Source organism: Ictidomys tridecemlineatus, chromosome 2 (genome assembly GCF_052094955.1).
Source record: "Ictidomys tridecemlineatus isolate mIctTri1 chromosome 2, mIctTri1.hap1, whole genome shotgun sequence".
Taxonomy (NCBI): domain Eukaryota; kingdom Metazoa; phylum Chordata; class Mammalia; order Rodentia; family Sciuridae; genus Ictidomys; species Ictidomys tridecemlineatus.
The window spans coordinates 131,352,618-131,372,220 of record NC_135478.1 but is presented as its reverse complement, the minus strand read 5'-3'; the positions used below and the strand labels follow the sequence as shown (position 1 = coordinate 131,372,220).

Sequence of the window (19,603 nt, the reverse complement as noted above, 5' to 3'; positions counted from 1 at the left end):
CACCAGGAAGACAGAAGGACAAGGGGACCTGTATCCAAAGCCCTGTCTTCAACAGCTAATAGACTTTGAGGTTTTATAGAAAAGGGGAATGAGGGCAATGGTGTGTGTTTGTGTGTGGGGTCTGCATAGCCAGAGGGATTGCTGTCAAAGCAGGTGACCTTGCTGTCGCTGCTGGTAGCTTCCGTTTATCACACAGTGTTCATTGGATCAGACCTCATTTCAGGAATCCAAGATGACCTGGAGTGAAGGGGACAGATGCAGAACGGAGGCAGAGATGCCAAGGCTCTAATCCTGCTCTTAGCCACCCATTCGATATTTGAAGGCAAAAGTAGAGTCTTATGTCTTTGTTACGACTCTATCTTTTGGCCATTCCTCAACCTTGAGGGAATCAAGGTGTCAGCAAGTCTGATTTTCTAGTTTTCCTGGCCCAGTGATTACTAGCTTTTGAATTACAATTGAGGCAAAAAAGGGTTAGATGTCTAAGCCTAAGAGTAGAAGTGCCATTACAAGCTATAAAGCAGAATATAAGAGTCAAAGTCTGAAGGTGTTCAATCTTCAGATTGGAGGGTGTCTCTTTCCTTTTTCATAGTTCTGTGAGTATAGACTACTAAATACACACACACACAAACACAAACACACACACACTCTTATTCAGAAAAGAATAGTCATTTTCTTGGTTTTGTCTAAATGGAGGGCCCTTGCCTAAGCTATGAGTTCTACCTTCGATGTGGAGGTTCATGGCTTTTGTGTCAGGCAATCATGCATAAGAATGTCATCTCCAAAACATCTTGGCCTTACTAACTTTTGGGAGGGCTGACACAAGTGCACGTCTCAAGTCACCTTTTAAAGGGCCACTGTCTTTCCCTTTTAATTATTCTTGCATAACTGTTCTTTGACTTTTCTTCCACTCCATATTAGTACATTTGTCTCTGGTTATACTTTCCATGGGGTGTTCAAGACTGATTACATAATTGTGGGCCCCCTGTGTTGTCCTCTTTCCTTCCTTTTGTTAAGTCCAGCTGAGACTCCTCAGGTGTTACTTTTTAGGCACTTTTGAGGAGCCTTTTGACTCTTTCTGTCTTTCTCTACCAGTTGTGCCATCATCCAGATTGGGACAGAGTCTTGCTGACTACATGTGACTTCCCTTGGAAGCATTTAGGGACATTCCCCTCTCCAATGACCCTCTTGTTTGCAAAATGTATACTGACTGGCTTTCTGTTCTCCAGGGTCCTGGCAATTCCCCTGATCAAGAGGTCAAGTTGTTACAGAGCTGGGGCCTTCCATGAAACTGGGGCAGCATGAAGTCACCCCCCACCCTGCTTTAAACCCCGATCCTAGTGATCAAGTCAGAAAGATTTCAGACATGTCGCTCAGGAAAATAGGCATATGTTTATTAAAAAGGAAAGGGGGGACACTCTCAAGGGAGAGAGTGTGTTCTCTCAGAGAGGAATGGGACCATGTACCTTTCTTGCACTCTGTTTTTTTGGGGGGTTTCAGTGGAGTTTCCAGAGAGTCCTGTCCAGTTCTACATACTAACTTTTGACTGACAGCAGGATGACATCATGACAGTCTCAGCTGTCATGAGTGACCACGCTAGGTCACTATGGCCCGTGCTGACCAGTTCTAATTAAAACCTGTTCTCTAAGATGTTATGGTTATGGAGAATTATTTTTATCCCCCTGAGTTCTGGGATCTGCCCTGTGTAAGGGTCACAAAAGTCCCCCACACAGATTTTAGGGTAACTTGTATTTCTATGGACATTATTTCAGATCTGCTTTTCTCCTGCAGATAACAGGTAGTTTTCTGAGGAATGTTAACATATCCTGTCCATGTAAGCCAGGCAGGTTTGCAGGTAAATTGCTTCTTAGAAAAGAATGCATGCTGGGGTCTGCACAGTGGGCCCAATTTCTGGAATTATTCCCTTAACCTCATGTTCTCATCACTCACCTAAGTCTGTCCCCTATCAGAGTGACTCATCTGAGATACAGGGCCCTTAAAGGGATCCCATCATTACCTAGGTCCTGGCTGACCTTGGAGGGTAAGGGCCAACATAATGGCTGTTTTTGTTCCTTAGCTCTTTTATTTCTTTGTCTTTGGGCACCAAATATTGGTTTTGAAAATCCCCGAAGCTCATTTCCACCAGTCTTGAAGAGGGAGTAATGAGTTTTGATTTTTACAGTTATATATACCTTCCATCTAATTGGGGTCAGTATTAGTACTGGAGTCAGCATCACATCTTGTCTGTCTTGAAGGTGATGACTTCTTATCTCAAACAAAGTCAGCTTATTCTGTTAGAAATTGTATTTCTGTAAAACATCAACAGACAACAGTTGTAAAATTTTACAAGGAAAATACAAAACAAGAGCAAAAACATTCAGTTTGTATAAGAGCTCTGAATCAAGAAACATTTTTAATAACACTGGTGTATCTTTGATATCTTTTTAGCTTCTGCAAAAAAAATCCATAGTCAACTCAATCACATACAAATCTTTTACAAATTCTATTTCTGTTTTGAAATCTGTTACAATGTTTAAATACTTTTTATAATTTACCCAAACCCTTACATAGTTTTGCAATATATTTCTTTGTATTTTGGGATGACAGTAATCTTTACAACACAAATTTATCCTTTGAACAGAACTTTAAATGAGTTTAATTTTAGCCTACTTTGGGGCCATCCTAACATTGAATTGGGCAAGAGGCAAAGCCTTACCTCAGGTGAGGGTGGCCTTTTGGAATCTTGGTGTTTTACATTTGAAGCTAATCTTCGCCCCTTTCTAAATATCATTGATTTTAGGAATAAAAGAAAACAAATTCTCCTATATTTTTCTATCTGAATATAAGGTAACATAATAGTATTACATCTGAAACATGAATCAAACAGAAAGGCTAAGAGTCCTCTTTAATTTCCTTCCTTTGTAGAAAAAGCAGCAAAACATTTCCATATTCCACATTGCTAGTCTTTAAACAAATCACGCCCTCCTTATTATCATTAAAAAATACATTTAAATTCCTACCCCAGGTATTTCTCCATATATCAATTACTGATTACATTTTTACCCAGTTAAAGAACATTAAATGACATAAATAATTCTAAGCTTTCTATTTTTATATAAGCAAAAAAAAAAAAAAAAAAAAGGCTGTCCTATTAATAGATTTTAGTTTGGAGACCCTGGATAGTAAATAATGATTACCATCCCAGTTACATAGATGTCTTCATATTAACTTCATATTAATTTTAACTTTTGAAGCAAAATTTGGAATCCCTGTTTCTATAGGATAACTATAGTTACAGGTGTATCTAGATTAACGACAAACAAAATCAACGGATAATTTTAGGCCTCTTACAGGTTTAGAATACCATGCTGATGTATAAGTGCGCCATATGTGTGTGTGTGTGTGTGTGTATATATATATATATATATATATATATATAAAATATGTGTATTCAACTGAGTATTGAACCTAGGGGAACTTTATCACTGAACTAAATTCCAGTCCTTTTTATTTTAAGACAGTGACTCACTAATATACACAAATGGTGAAAATGCCAAAATTTTAATCATTCATTTTATATGTTTATATGTTTAATGTACAAATACAATGTATATTGTATTGAATAGAGCACTTATTGGTTAACTTGCCTATATTAAACCTATATAGCTCTAATTCCACAAACTTTTACATAACGTTTAGGCAAAGCTTTGACAAATGTATTTAGCCCTCAGATATATATGTATTTCCAGTTGCATATATTTAGGGTGTCAAGTGTACTATAATAACCTATAATAGCAGTTGTATATTTAATCAGAGTTATAAAGCAATCATTTAAAAGACTTTAAAATAGGTACTTAAGTGAACCCTAATTCTTGTAAGACTTAGTTTCCCTAAGTGATAAAAACCTAACAGACACAAGAAATTACCTTGATAAATAAGATCAAATCAATGTTTTAATAAACTCTTATTGTTTTAAACATAAAAGAATTAGATTCTGGTTTTATATCAGTACATTACATTTTGACTTTAGAAAAACCCATATATGATTTTAACTGGTTTAATTATAGACAACTAAATTAAACATAAAATTTTCCTAAGATTTATCTTCTGCAAACCTTATGCAACTTGTTTATATCCTTAATTTTGTCCCGTCTCACTTTTTCCCATCTTGAAATTTAGGGCAAAAATATTACTTAACTATATAAGATACTTTCTCATGCAGAAACATTTCCTTTTAATTTTTCTTACCAAAATAAATCCCCATACCTATAACTTCTTGTATCTCTTTCTTCTACTAGCTTACTCTTTTTTTGTCTTCAGTTTATATTCTAAAATAATCCATATAAAATTTTTAAAATTAGATTTCTCCTTTTTTCCTCAGTGTAATAAACTACTTTATGCTTTCCATAGTATTTTAATTAAAACACAACTGAAATTCTTCATATTTTTGCATATAGAATTACATCTGTGTTAATTAGAATTTTCACTCTTTGTAAGCTTATTTTTTATTGAAGACCCAGAAACAAAGCAATCTTGAACTGTTGTTTCCATATACCAATAATTTATAAAACACTTTATGTAGACTCAAATATATATTTTTTTCTTAAAGAATTTAAGAGGACAAGAGTACCACCCCCCACACACACCTTTTGGACTAGGTATTGAACCCAGGGGAACTTTATCACTGAACTACACCCTTTATATTTTAAGACAGTGACTGACTAAGTTGCCTGGGACCATGCTAAATTGCTGAAGCTGGCCTTGAGTTTGCAAATCTCCTGCCTCAGGCTTCCAAGATGTGGTGATACTGGTCCTTGTTCCCTCTGTATTAAAGATTGAAAAACGGAGAAACCCTGATGGCAAGCATAGAGAGCAAATTTATTTAAGAAGGAGACAGAACAGAAATAGCAGACCTCTCCAGAGAGAAGTTGGGGCCCAGAGCTGGGTGCCTCAGGGAGGGGGTGCATGTGCCTTTATATAGATCCCAGATTTCTTCTCCCTCCCCACTTCCTTGTCTATTTGCCTAAGGGTAGGAGGGAGCAGCCCAGGAGGTGATCATTAGCAATTCCTTGTGCTGGGAAGATTTCCCTGGAGGTGTTAGCAACCAGTTGAGCTGAGGAAGTGCTCTGGAGGTGTTAGCAACCCATTTCCTTTACTTTGATAATCAGTCCTCATCTTTCTGACCCCATCATTTTCTGTCTCCTCTAACTACCAGTCCTTTGTTCCCGTCTCACTGGGATTATAGGTAGGAACCACCACACCCAGGAAATTTATCCATTTTTTCAAACAGCTTATTTTTCATTTACCCATGAAAACCAAAATATCAGATGAACATAGTTAACATTGAAGGCATTTTTCCTGCCTTCCCTGGAAAATAAAAGCAATTGACATGTTTAATACTTTAAACAACAGAGAAAAATACAATTTCAAATGTCTAGTAACCTAGGCAAAAAAAAAAAGTGGTATTTATCATCTTAAAGACATCTTTACTTTTGTCTAACCAACAAAATTAATTTATCAAAGATTTATTTAAGACATGTGAACTAAAGTATTTAGACTCATAGCCTTTAAAAATGTCTGAGAGTTCATTTGTTTATTAGCCAATATGATACTATGCAGACATGACACATATACATTCATAAAAATTACAGAAAACAAAGATTTCATAGCTTTCATTTAAAGTCACCATTTGCTGTTCTTTTTTTAAACTGATCTGTTGATATAGTCCTAAAACATCCTTAATCTTAAATCTGAACTTCCAAAAATATAACTTAGTTGAAACAAAGCAGAAAATTTACATCTCAAATACACAAATGTTAGACCAAACATTATTGAGAAGGCAAAAACAAAGGCCTAGTGAAAGCAAGTGTTTTAAGAGTGAGGTAGTCATGCAGTCTTAGGCTAATCTTTCCCTATTTTAAGAGCTAATTAATAGAGGGAGGAACCCTTACATGCGGACATTTCTTTCATAACGGGTTAGAAAAATCACATTTTGGAGAACTATCTAGTTGATAAGTCATGCTGATCCAACTTGTTTTCTAGTCAGTTGTAGGGTAAAGGGCACTTTATATGTTCACCCAACTTGGGAAAACCTCCTTTGAGCTTCCTGAAGTTCTTTCTTCCTGTTTTATCACAGGTTTCAGTCAATTTAGAAAGAGCTTGTGTTAAATTTTAAAACATTTCCCATTGTATTAGAATTTAGACTGGCTGGTCAGAAATTTGCATATATTTTACTCACATGCTTGCCTGACATGCTTGAGTCCCTGGGTTCAATCCCTAGCACGCTGCAACCCCCTGCCCAAAACCGCTAAAAAAAATCAGGAATATTAAATGTTCTACATTTCTTAAGTACTTGCAAGTTGAGGCACTATAATCATCAAACATAAAACCAGTTGGAGTACCAAATTGGGTTTTTCTCCAAACACTATCTGTTTTCTTGAATTTCTTTTCTGATTTAGCGAAGATGTCCCTTCTCTCAAAAATTGTTAACCTTCTGAGCTAACTGGTGGACTTGTGTTTTGGACTAAACGGTGCAAGGCTGCAAAGATCGGGAAAAAGAGACAAAAAAGCAAAAAGGGCAAATCTGCACAATGTAGAGAAAGAAGAAAAAGACTCGATGCTAGCAGACAATGATTCTGAAACAAAGGCTATCCAAATTAACCAACTCAGAATCAACAACTGCCAACCAAACAGTAAATTTTCAGTAGAGGCGGTGACTGCCAGCCATGTGAACAGACAGAAGAACACATGGAATAATTACATTTTATAATTAAAAGTGCACTTTCAGGTTCTCCCTAGGAGGCACCTGCACAGAATCAGAGCTGTCCATTCTTATGCAAATTACAACAGAGATCTCCCCAAACCAGCCTGGCTTCTTTGTGCACCCCTTTTCTATTAATTGGCACCACAAAGTTACAGAATCCAAACTTACCTTTCAGACAAATAGCTCCATTCAAAAGAATTCAAATTGCTCAAAATAAACCCAAACAAGAAAGAAAAGAAAGAAGGGCGAGGCCCAACTTGCAGGGCAGAACCTACCAGGGTTCAGACTTTGGGGCCTTTAGAGTCCAAAAAGTTCAATTTCTGTTTCAACAAATGATGGTATAAAGGAACTGATGCCATCCTGAAGCTGAAAGAAAGGGAGAGACTCCCCAGATGAATGTAATTTTGGCAGTTACACAGGTCCCTCTTTGTCTGCCCTCTTCGTTCTGGAGAAGCAAACTGCAAGTGGCTAATGCCCGAATAGCATGCTTTCTCCTGGCAAGGCTCGTCAAAGTGATTACCAAAGTCCTAAGCCAGGGACTGACTCTGGGCATCCAATAAATCAAATCCGGTACTCGTCCCCCAAACCAAACAGAAACGGTAATGGTGAAAATCATGAAAGGAACTTTAATCAGTGTAGCTGGCTACACCAGGAAGATAAGAGGATCCATGTCCTTAGGCCTGTCTTCTGATTACTTCTTTAAACCAAAAATTAAGAAGCGTTTTCTTTAGTTGAGGATTTCCTAGAGACCTTGCAGTTGTTGACTTCAAATTTTATTACCCTGTGGTCAAAGAATACACTTGGTATGATTTGAATTATTTTAAATTTCTTGAGACTTGCTGTATAGTCCATATTCCATGTGCTCTTGAAGAGAATGTGTATTTGGTTGCCATTGGATGCTGCATTTTATAAATTTCAATTAAGTTGACCTGGTTGATAATGTCCTTACTGATTTTCTTTCTGTAATCTATCAGTTTACTTTAGAAGGTTCTTGGAATCTCCAGCTACACATCTGGGTAGAACTTCTTACAGTTCTCAGTTTTTGGTTTATGGATTTTGATGATCTGTTATTAGCTACTTAAATATTTGCCCCTTTGTCACTCTTAAGCATTATAGGAAAAAAACAAAAACAACTTTTTTCCCCTAGGTGATTTTTTGGCTCTACAGGCTACTTTGTCTGTAATTAATGTAAGTAATCCCATTTTCATATTCTTTTTCCAACATTTTATTTTTAAGCTATTTGTCTTTTAATTTAAAGTGTATTCATTTTAAGCAATATATGATAGAGTCTTGCTCTTTTTTCCAATTTATAAATCTCTACCTTTTAACTGTTAAGGCCATTTATAGTGTAATTTTTGACATTGTTGGATTTTTACCATCTTGCTGTCTCTTATTTTCTTTGTTTCTTTGTTTTCTGCCTGTTTTGGGTTAATTATTTTTGTTATTCCATTTAATCTTTTTCTCCCTTAGCTATACCTTTTTTTTTTTTTTGCTTTGTCATAATAGGTACTTACCATAATCTTCCTTCAAGTGATATACTATCTCACATATCATGTAAGAATCTTATAACAGAATATGTCTATAGTAGATTGTTTGTGTTGCCCCCAAAATCCATATGTTGAAGTTCTAACCCCTAATTTGATGGTATTAGAAGGTAGGATGTTAGCACACGAGGGTGGAGCCCTCATGAATGTGTAAGTGCCCTTGCAAAAGAGGGCCCAGATCTCTCTTATCCTCTTTCTGCCATATGAAGAGAACAATGAGAAGCTGGCTATCTGCAACCAGGAAGCAGGTTCTTATCAAAACCCGGCCATGCTGGTGCCCTGAGCCTTTGTAGCCTTCCGAGTTTGGAGAAATGCTTGTTCTTTAAGTCATCCTGTCTGTGATAATTTATATTGATAGTATCCTTAACTGATTGAGACCATTTCTTCCATCTTAAGTTTTTGCAATTGTCATTATAGATTTATTTTATTTGTATATATATTTTAAACCCCAAAATACATTGTTATTGATAGAAAATCATGAGCAATTATATTTTATTATTTTTATTTTTTTGTAGCAGCTTTATTTATAATTTCCAAAACTTGGAAATGAGCAAGTTGTCCTTTAGTAGGTGAATGAATGGTACATCTTGAGAATGGAATATTACTAAATATTCCAGAACTAAAAAGAAATCAATCAATGAACACATGGAAAGACCTTAAATACATATTTCAGACAATCTGAAAGGCTACCTGTGATATGATTCCAAATATTTGACATTCTAGTAAAGGCAAAGCTTATGAGGACAGTAAAAATATCCGACTTACATAGGATGGGGAGAGGGTAAAATGGGTGTAGCCCGAGGGCATTTTAGGGCATCGAAACTATTCTGTGTGAAGTTTCATGCAGAATGTTGGATGCATCTACTCAAACATTGGTCAATGACAGGCATGGTGGCATACAGCCATAATCCCAACTACTTGGAAGGTTGAGGCAGAAGGTTCACAAATTCAAGACTGGCCTCAACAACTTGTTTTTTTGGATTTTGTTTTGGCACTGAGTATTGAACCCAGAGGTGCTCTACCACTGAGCTATATCCCCAGTCTTTTGTATTTTTAGATAGCATCTCACTCAGTTGCTGAGACTGACCTCAAACTTGCAATCCTCTTGCCTCAGCCTCCCCTAGTCACTGGGATTGCAAGTGTGTACCAGTTTACCTGGCCAGCCTCAGCAATTTAGCAAGACCTTATCTCAAAATAAAAAAAAAAAAAAAAGGGCTGTGGATATAGTTCAATGGTAGAGCACCCTTGTGCCCAATCTCCAGCATTGAAAAAAACAAAACAAAAAACGACTTAGTTAAAAATATACCAATATTGATTCATCAGTTGTAACAAATGTACCATACTAACAGACGCTGTTAATATTAAAGCCACACATCTATGATCCCAGCTACTTAGGAGGGTGAGGCAAGATTGCAAGATCAAGGCCAGTCTCAGCAATTTAGCAAGACCCAGTCTTAAAATTTAAAAAAATAAGAAGGGCTAGGAATATAGCTTAGTGGTATAACATCCCTGAGTTCAATCCCCAGTTCAAAAATAAATAAAAATAAAACTAATATTAAAAGCAGCAACCAGAGAAGAAGTATATGGGACCCTTTCTGATGAGCAATTATATTTTTAGAGATATTTAGTAAGTTTTTAACTTACCCACATGGTTACGATTTCTGATACTTTTCCCTTTTCTGTGTGCATCTGTATTTCTACCTATCTAAAGAACTTGCTTTAACATATCTTTCAGGTCTGTTGGCAATTATTTTTTTTCAGCTTTTAGATGTCTAAAAAAATCTTTATCTTATCATCATAGTTGAGAGGTTTTTTTTTGGGGGGGATAGAATTCTAGGTAGATGATCTTTCATTTCAGTGCTTTAAAGACGTTCCTACCATCTTCTGTTGTTTCCAATAAAGAAGTCTGCTGCCATCTGTACTGGTTTCCTCTATATGTAATGTGTCTTTTTTAAAACCTGTTTTTTAAAGAATTTATCACTGGTTTTAAGTGGCTGTGATGTTCTTGGTGTAGTTTTTTCATACTTCTTATATTTAGGGTTTGTTGATTTTCTTGGATCTCCGGCTTTACAGTTCCATAAAATTTGGGAAAATCTTAGCCATTATTTCTTCCAGTATTTTTATTTCTCTCTCTCCCTACTTTCTGTCTCTCTCCTTCTTCAGGAACACCCGTTGCACATGTACCAGGCTTCTTGTAGTTGTCCCACACTTCACTAATACTCTGTTCATTTTTTTGTTGTTGTTTTTTCCTTTTTCTGTGTTTATTTTTGGTAGTTTTTACAACTATGTCTTCTAGTTCACTAACCTTTTCTACTGAAATGTCTAACCTAATGTTAGTTCCACCCAGTGCATTTTTTCACCTCAGATATTACAGGTTTCTTGAAGTTATAGTTAGGGCTTTTTAATATCTTCAATGTTTATACTTACAGTGGTTCCTCTGCCTTATATGGAATACATGTATAATAACTGTTATAGTATCTTTGTCTAACTAATCCTAATAATTGTAATCAAGTTAATATTGGTTTATTTCCTAATTATGAGTTGTACTTTTTTTGCGTCTTTGCATATGTTAATTTTTAATGGGTTATTTTATTATTTTTTTTTTGAGTGCTCGATAGTCTTGTGCTCCTAAAATTATTCTTGATCCTTTCTCTGGGACCCTGATAAGTTACTTGGCAACATTTTGATCCTTTTGGGTCTTGCTTTTAACATTCGTTAGGAAGAAATTGAACAACACTTATTCTAGGACAAATTTTTCCCACTATGGAAGGCAAAACTCTTTTCGGTATTCTACCTGATGGATAGTGAATTATGAGGTTTCCCATTTTGTCAGTAGGGGTAGGAACTGTATTCAGCATTGTGTGAGCTTTGGGGGATTGTTCTTCTGATTTGTTGGGTGATTTGTTTTCTAATCTGTCCTAATTAGTACTCAACTGAAGACTTGAAGGGAACTCTCTACAGGTCTTCAGACTTTCCTCTCCTCTTTGATATCCTCCCTGTGAACTCATGTGGCCTTGATCTCCCTAGTCTCCCAGATTAGTCAACATTGTGAGAACCCACAGGCTGCATATGAGCTTGTTCCGTAAGCAACTTGGAAACTATACTTTCCGGACCCACTGGGCCAAGAGAGAAGTGGAGCTGATCTGAACAGCAGGCAGCAGATGAAAGAGGAATATATAGAGAGAATAGCCTGTGATCATATTGGCAGAACTTGATGGATAGGAAGGATTGAGATGGGCAAGGGGCAAGCAAGGACACTGAGCAATTAGGATAGGGGAGGGGAGGCTAGGTACACAGATTAGAAACATCTGCATAACAGTCAGCCTGCCCCATAGGATTAATGGTATGTGTAAAGACTTATGCATGATCTGAAGAAATTGTTAGTGAGATGCATACATGTTTTCATGATTTTTGTAGTCCCTGGTGTAACCAGACAAAGTCAGTGTTTCTGGCAGGGAACTAGAACTCTCTCTGTCTCTCAATGATGCTTTCTCCTTTGCCTTTAATTGGTCATTTATGTCCCTGGTCTTGGAGTTGGAGAAAGGTATGGGGCTTGGAGCTGCCATCACAATGACCCTTCCAGGGCTCAGAATTCGAGCTCACCGTGACAGCTGGATTCCTGGAACAATTGAACAGGATAAATCTGAAAGGGAATTTTGTGTTTGAAACACAGTCCTTTGCAAGCATAGGGTAGAACAAATAGTTTAGCAGCAGCTCCCAGAGAGAGACTGGGGGTGGGGGACTAGGTTAGCTGGGAGCTGGGCATTTAGCTAAAGATTGGATTCAGGCCAGTTCTCTGAGAACTTAGCTATAACCTAACTTGCTAGCCTCAGCTTGGATACCCAGCCTGTGAGGGCCCTTCAGAGCAGTCACAGTTAGGAGGGGTACCTGAAGGAACCAAGGCGGTACTGTGAGTGAGGGGATTCCAGCCCTCCAATCTTGACATGGTTGGTCTCTAGCAGACTGAGAACAGAACAAGGACCTTTGGACAAAAGGTCCAGAATTTTATTCAACAACAGGGGAGTTCTTCAGCAGCCTGAGTGTTTGAGATTGGATGAGGCAGACTTATATAGGGGTGAATTTTGGATCTCTTCAAGCTACTCAAGGAAAAGTGGATTATGGCTCAAGATGGTGGAGATTGGTTCACTAATCCCACAGAGGTGAGATGACCTCTTAAACTGCTTCTTGACACAGGTAATCTTAGACCTGCATATCAGCCTTGCCCTGGAGAAGTCAGCACTTTCCAATATGTACTCATGATGCTATAATGAGGAACCATCTTGAGAAGGTCACATGGGAGCTTGCTGCTTTGGAGAATTCCCTGCATCTTTCTGTCCCCAGGAACCTGCAACAAATACTAGTATACTGTCTCAGTGGGTGTTTCCATTGAGATTTAGTTTAGCCCCTAGAAGTGCCACTGAGACAAACCGGTGGGAAACTCTATGCAGTGGAATACCAGTTGTGTCATAAAAGGGAGTGGACCTTGCTTTCCCCTTAAAGGCCAGTGGCTCTGGTAGCCATCTGAAGATATTCTGGAGGGACTGAGCAGGCATGTGTTATTACGCCTGGGAGCTGGGTCTCATAAACTGGAGTTGTGGGCATTGTATTTTATATGGCCTGCTATGCCCCCTGACTCAGTGCAGAGCTGCTTTGCCTTCTGTGTGGCCTACTCAAGAGGCACCAGAGATGTAGATGTGTTGCAGTGCTCAGCATCAGAGCACTGATGGAGTGTGCTGAGTTAATCTTTCTTCAGTAAGTTTCTGCCAAGGGAACATTGCATTCTATAGTACCTTGTACTGAAATGCATGGCAGCTGAGAACTATTCCAGCTGGCTCCAATCCCGGTCCACTCTTACTGTTCATCTGTCAAGCAACACAAAAGAAAGAAGGGGTGAATAATCCCCAGTCTTTGCTTTCTCCAAGTGGTGCATAGCATAAGGGGACAAGGAAAATAGTATGATCAACACAGGTAGGAAACATCAACGCTTGTCCACACAATCAACCACATCAATGCACACAATTTTTTAATTTTCTTTCAACTTTTTTTAATGTTTTGGCTGTTTGGTCCGTGTGTGTGTGTGTGTGTGTGTGTGTGTGTGTGTGTGTGTGTTCCTTTTTTTCTTTTCACTTATTCTTTTTTTTTTCCTTTTAAGATTCACATTTTCTTTTCTTTAATTTTAACTTTTACTTTCTTACTTTATCCTGCTTTCTGTTTTTGAATTTTCTGTTATTTTGCTTTCCCTTTCCCCCCTCTTTATTAATTTCATTTCTATCTTATTTTTTTGTTGTTGTTGTTGTTATGAGGATTGAGCCCAGGAATGCTTAACCACTGAGCCACATCCTGAGTCCTTTTTAATATTTTAGAGACAGGGTCTCACTGGATTGCTTAGTGCCTTCCTGTTGCTGAGTCTAGCTTTGAACTTGTGATCCTCCTGTCTCAGCTTCCAGAGCTGCTGGGATTACAGGTGTGTGCCACTGCACATGGCTTGAACAATACATTTTGAGCAAAGGGTGAGTCATTGAAGAAATCAGGGGAGAGGATTTAAAAATTCCTAGAATCAAATTAAAATGAAAACACAACATACCAGAGGTGTGAAATACAGAGAAAGCAGTACTAAGAGGGAAGTGTGTAGCTATGAGTGACAACTTTAAAAAAACTTACAGAACTCAAATAAATAACCTAATCATGTATTTCAAGGCTTTAGAATAACAAGTACAAAGGAGATCCAAAGTCAGTAGAAGGAAAGAAATAATAAAGACCAGAGCTGAATTAAATGAAATTAGACTAAAAGAAAATACAAAGAATCAATGAAACAAAGAGTTGGTTAACAGATTGACAAACTCTTATCTAAACTAACAAAAAGAAAGAAGACCTACATTAACATAATTAGCTATGAAAATGGAGTCATTAAGCCAGATAGCACTGAAATACAGATGAACAGTAGGGACTGTTTTTAAAAAACTGTATTTCAATAAAATGGAAAATCTGGAAGAAATGTTCAAATTCCTGAATGTGTTTGATCTTCCAACATTGGACCTAGAGGATATAGAAAATGTGAACAGAGAAATAACATGCAGTGAAATTGAAGCAATAATGAAAAGTCTTCTAACAAACAAGAGCCCAGGTGGTCCACTGCTGAATTTTACTAGACTTTTAAAAAACTAATACTGGTGCTCCTTAAAATGCTCCATAAAATGGAAAGGGAAGAAATCCTTTCGAACTTATTCTATAAGCCAGTGGTACCTGCTGCTAAAACCAAATAAGAACAAAATGAAGAAAAAAAAAATACTGTTAAGTCAGGCATGATAGCACACACCTCTAATTCCAGTGAGTTAGGAGGCTGAAGCAGGAGGATCACGAGTTCAAGGCCAGCCTCAGAAATTTAGTGAGGCTGTGAGCAACTTTTGGGGATTCTGTATCAAAATTAAAAAATAAATAAAGAAAGAAAAATGGCTAAGGATATAGCTCAGTGGTAAAGCACTCTTGGGTTCAATTCCTAGTAGAAAAAAAGAAATAAAAGGAAAACAAAAACCTGTAGACCAATATCCTTGATGAATACACATGTAAAAATTTATATATTATACTTTTAAATTGAATTTAAAAGCACATTAAAAATCAGTCATGCACCATGATCAACAAGTTGCTTTCATTCCAGGGGTGCAAGAATGGTTCAACATATTCAAATAAATTAATGTAATAAAACATAAAATATAATCAAGGACAAAAATCATGATAATCTCAATGGATGCATAAAACGCCTGTGATAAAATTCAGTAACACTTCTTAATTAAAAACAAAACAAAAATCACCGAAAAAACTAGGAGCAAAGATCATATCTTAGCATAATAAAAGCTATGTATAACAAACCCATTGCCAGAATCATCCTGAATGTGGAAAAGCTGGAATCATTTTCTTTAAAATCAAGAATGAGACTAGGTTGTCTACTCTTACCCTTTTATTCAAAGTTATAGTTGAAATTTTAAACAGAACATACAGGCAAAAGAAACAATCATAAGTGATACAAGTAGTAAAGGAGAGAGTTAAATTATTCCTGTTTGCAGATGATATAATTCTAAACTTAGAAGACCTTAAAGACTCTACCAAAAGAATCTTCAAACTGATAAATAAATTAAAAGTTGCCTTAAAAATATAGAGATAAATCTAACCAAGGAGGTGAAAGACCTCTATGATGAAAATTATAAAACACTGAAGAAAGAAATTGAAGAAGATACTAGGAGACGGAAAGACTTTCCATGTTCATGGACTGGGAGAATTAATATTGTTAAAATGGCCCTACAATCAAAAACAATAAAAGGGTTCAATGCAAAGCTCGTTAGAGTACCAAAGACTTTCTTCATAGAACTAGAATAAAAGAATCATAAATTTCATATAGAAGCACAAAAGACAAAACAACAACAACAACAACAACAACAAAAACTAAGCAATCCTGAGCAAAGAGCAATGCTTAGAGCATCACAATACCTAATTTCACAATATATTCAGAGCCATAGTTATAAAATCAGCATGCTGTTGCCACAAAATAGATATGGAACAGAATGAAACAAAATAGAGGACCCAGAATTAAACCCATACACCTGGAACTATCTGATTTTCACCAAAGGTGCCAAACTATACCTTGGAGACAAGAGAGCCTCTATAAATTGTGCTGGGAACATTGAGTAATCACATGTAGAAGATTGAGCCTGGACTAATATCTATCAGAGCGAATAAAAACCAACTCAAAATGAAATAAGACTTTAAGATCTGAAACTTTGAAACTAATAGAGGAAAACATAGGGGAAACACTTTAGGATATTGGCACAAACCACAACACCCTAAATAGTCCTCCAGTAGCTCAGGAAATAATATTAAGAACTAACAAATGGAAATGTATTAAATTCAAAAGCTGCACATCTGAAAAATAATTAACAGTGGAAAGACTTGTCCTAAGAATGGGAGAAATTTTTGCCAGTTATTTATCTGACAGAGAATTAATATCCAGAATATACAAAGAACTCAAAAAAGTTAACAAAAGAAAAAAGTGATCTAATCAATAAGTGGATAAATGGATCTAGATACTTCTCAAAGAAAGTACAGATTTTATGTATGTGTGTATAAATGCTCAACACCTTTAGTCATCAGGGAAATGAAAATCAAACCTTATGTTGAGATTCCATCTCACCCCAGTCAGAATAGCTATTACCAACCAAAACAACAACAACAACAACAAAACAATAAACCAAATGCTGCAAGTATGTGGGGAAAAAAGGAACTCTATACACTGTTCATGGGAATGTCAATTAGTACTGCCACTATGGAAATCAGTATGGAGGTGCTTCAAAAAACTAAAAGTAGAACTATCATATGTTCCATCTATATCACTCCTCAAGGAAATGAAGTCAGCACACCACAGAGACACCTGTACACTCATGTTTATAGAAGCACAGTTCACAATAGCCAAGATCACTCTAGTTGCCTGTCAGCAGATGAATGGATAAAGGAAATGTGGTTTATACACAAGGAAGTTTTATTCAGATATAAAAAAATGAAATTGTGTCAATTGCAGGAAAATTAATGCAATTGGAGGTAAGTATTGCATGCATTCTCTCATATGTGTTAAGTAAAAAAATAAAAAGATGACCTAAAAATAGAAGACTAGGGAGGGGTTAAGGGAGCCAGTGAAGAGGGGAGAAGGGAGGGGGCAAGAGTTGGCAATAGAGATGGTTGATATGATCAATGCATGTGTGGAAATGTCACAATGAAACCTATTAATTTGTACAGTTAATATGGTTAAAATAATTATATTAAAAATAAATAATACTACTTCTTAAAATGCTGTTATTTGAGGGAAAACCCCTCCTTATCAAGCCTGGAAAGAGTCAGGGACAGAGGTGGAGAATACATGATCACACTTGCAGGGGACAAGGGAGGGTGAGGGTCTGGAATGGTGTAGAAGCCTGTTAGGGACTTAACTGTGTGGAGGAAGATAAGGGGAAAGGTGGAAGTTCCCCAAAGTGTGGCCCTTTAGAGCTTCTCTTGGAACCCAGCATTCTGAGCGTCAGACTGGGCTGGGCTGCAGTGAGAGATCTCCAGGAGTCAGCAGGATAAATCAGCAAGGTTTACAGGTCATCAAGGGAATACAGCGCTGTAGTCCTCCAGGAGCCATGCTGATGGACATTAGAGATTCCTTAGCTCTTTTCAGCATGGAAAGGTGGGGTGGAGGGGTCCAGGGCCACGTTGAGGATTCTAGGCCAGAAGCAGCGAGTGGTCCTCACTCATCTTCAAGGGGTGGCTTGTGTGACTTTGTCATTCTTAGAAGTTAGTGGGGGGACATTAGGAATGTCTACTCCAGAGCCATCAGGGAAGAAGGAAGCCACTAGGATCTGTTCAAGGTGGACTGCTCAAGTTTCAGCCTTCCTGAAAAACTTCAGGGGTGGGTGCTGCTCTGGGCACTCATCCCACCTAGCCTGCCTTGTCTGGGCCACTCTGATCTTAGAACTCCATCCATCTGAGGGGCAGTGACATGATGCAGAGATGTATACCATCGCTGATTGACATGTTGTGGATTTTTTTGTGTGTGTGTGGAAAATCAATTATCAAAGGAAAATAACATGAAACAAAAACTTTGTTCCAAAATTAGGAACTATGTCCTCTACCCTGGGGCCTGAAGATGCTTGATCTTAGCTGTTCCCTGTGCTAGGGAAAGTTTTTTTTTCCCCTCTTTCTATATCCTCTCCAAAAGATGTGGTTCTCAGAGCTAGAGGGACTCTAGATGGTTCAGTGGGAGAGGACATCAGAAAGTTCATTTATAGTGATCGTATCTGAACATTAAGAAATGTCCTGCCCTAGTATGGAAGAACAAATTGTCTGTGCTGATCTCTCTCTCTCAGCAAATGTCGTGTGTCCCTTGCAAGAGGGCACAGAGGGAGAACGGGGCCACCATGTAGTGTAGTGCTCTTCCCTCATAGGGAGGGCAGTGTCGATTCTAGGTGCTGGGCTGGGTGTTGCTGATCTCATTTGTTGGACTGAGGACTCTTTGTCGGGGTGATGGCAAGAGTCAGCTACAGTACCTGTCAATGTCCCAGGAAGTTGACAAGTCAGGCTGTCTGTTGTTTGGCTTGGGTTATCGTTCCGTAATGATAGGCTCCTCAGGTGGGGACCTCCTCTGAAATGCTACAGTCTGGTCAATAGATGTGCCTTGGTGGAGAGATTCTAAAATATAAGCGCAACTGAGAAGGGAAATGCCTTTTGAAAGGAACTACTGTCAAGAGAACATTTTGCAAAGTTGTGACTGTGCATCTGTCATGTGACCCTGTTGTGTGTCACCCACAAGTCTTTAAAATACTAGTTTCCTGGCAGGTTGGAATTCTAGAGAATTCCAGTGGAATTTCATCTCATTGAAACATAACAGTATAACTTCTGCTTAGTTCATAAAATCAACTGGCATGGGGAAAAACTACATTTTCCAGTCAAGTTTCAACAAAAAAAAATCTTTGCATCTCTATGTGGACTAAAACCTATATAATGAGTTAGGAAGGACAGCTACTTGGACAACCCATAATCCAGGTGTTGACATAACAGGACTCAGAGGCAGACTTTTTTTAATCACAATGTAATAAGCCAAGGTTTTATTCTTAATCAAACATGCAATTGCATTGTTATCACTAAAATATTAACATTTACATTGGAAAGAGGATAAATTTTTTTGTTCCATTAATAAATACAACAAAATCAATATTTATTTGTTTGATTTTTATTTATTTTAGTACCAGGGATTGAACTCTGAGGAGCTTATCCACTGAGTCATATCCCCAGACCATTTAAAAAATTTTTTTTTATTTTGAGTTGGTGGTCTCTAAGTTGCTTAGGGCATTGCTAAATTGCTGAGGCTGGCTTTGAACTTGGGATCCTCCTTCCCCAGCCTCCCAAGCCGCTGGGATTACATAAAACTGCTTCCTCTTCATCTCACCCTTTAAGAACCTTTCTTCTTTGTGTCTTAGAGGGTAACACAGTAACACATAATAATGTGTGCCCCATGGAGAGAAGCATGTTCTAAAGGTTATATCGAAAGGACTGTGAGATGAAAAGACAATCAGAGACTGGAAAATAGAGGCCACTGACCTTTGAGTGAGACCCAAAGCAAGACATGGATTTCATGAGGCTTGCTGCCTGTGTTGCACCTAAACAGTAAAGGCTTGTGGCAGGCGCATGCCCATGTTGCCCTCTGTGACTTTTCTTTCCAACACAGTCCATGAACCCTGAGACCCTTTCAGAGTTGCCCATGTTCTACTGTTTACAG

At 37.6% G+C, this 19,603-nt stretch overlaps 1 protein-coding gene and 1 long non-coding RNA gene across 4 annotated transcripts in view; one reads left to right on the top strand and one right to left on the bottom strand.

The window, feature by feature from the left end:
• The window catches only part of Adcy1 (adenylate cyclase 1), a 167,366-nt gene that overhangs the window by 109,483 nt on the left and 38,280 nt on the right, over positions 1-19,603 (top strand). The window lies entirely within an intron of this gene.
• LOC144375344 (uncharacterized) lies at positions 1,371-7,333 on the bottom strand. The gene is made up of 2 exons (XR_013435034.1): positions 6,929-7,333; positions 1,371-2,306 (listed from the first exon to the last, which is right to left on the bottom strand). It is a non-coding gene; the product is annotated as an uncharacterized LOC144375344 (long non-coding RNA).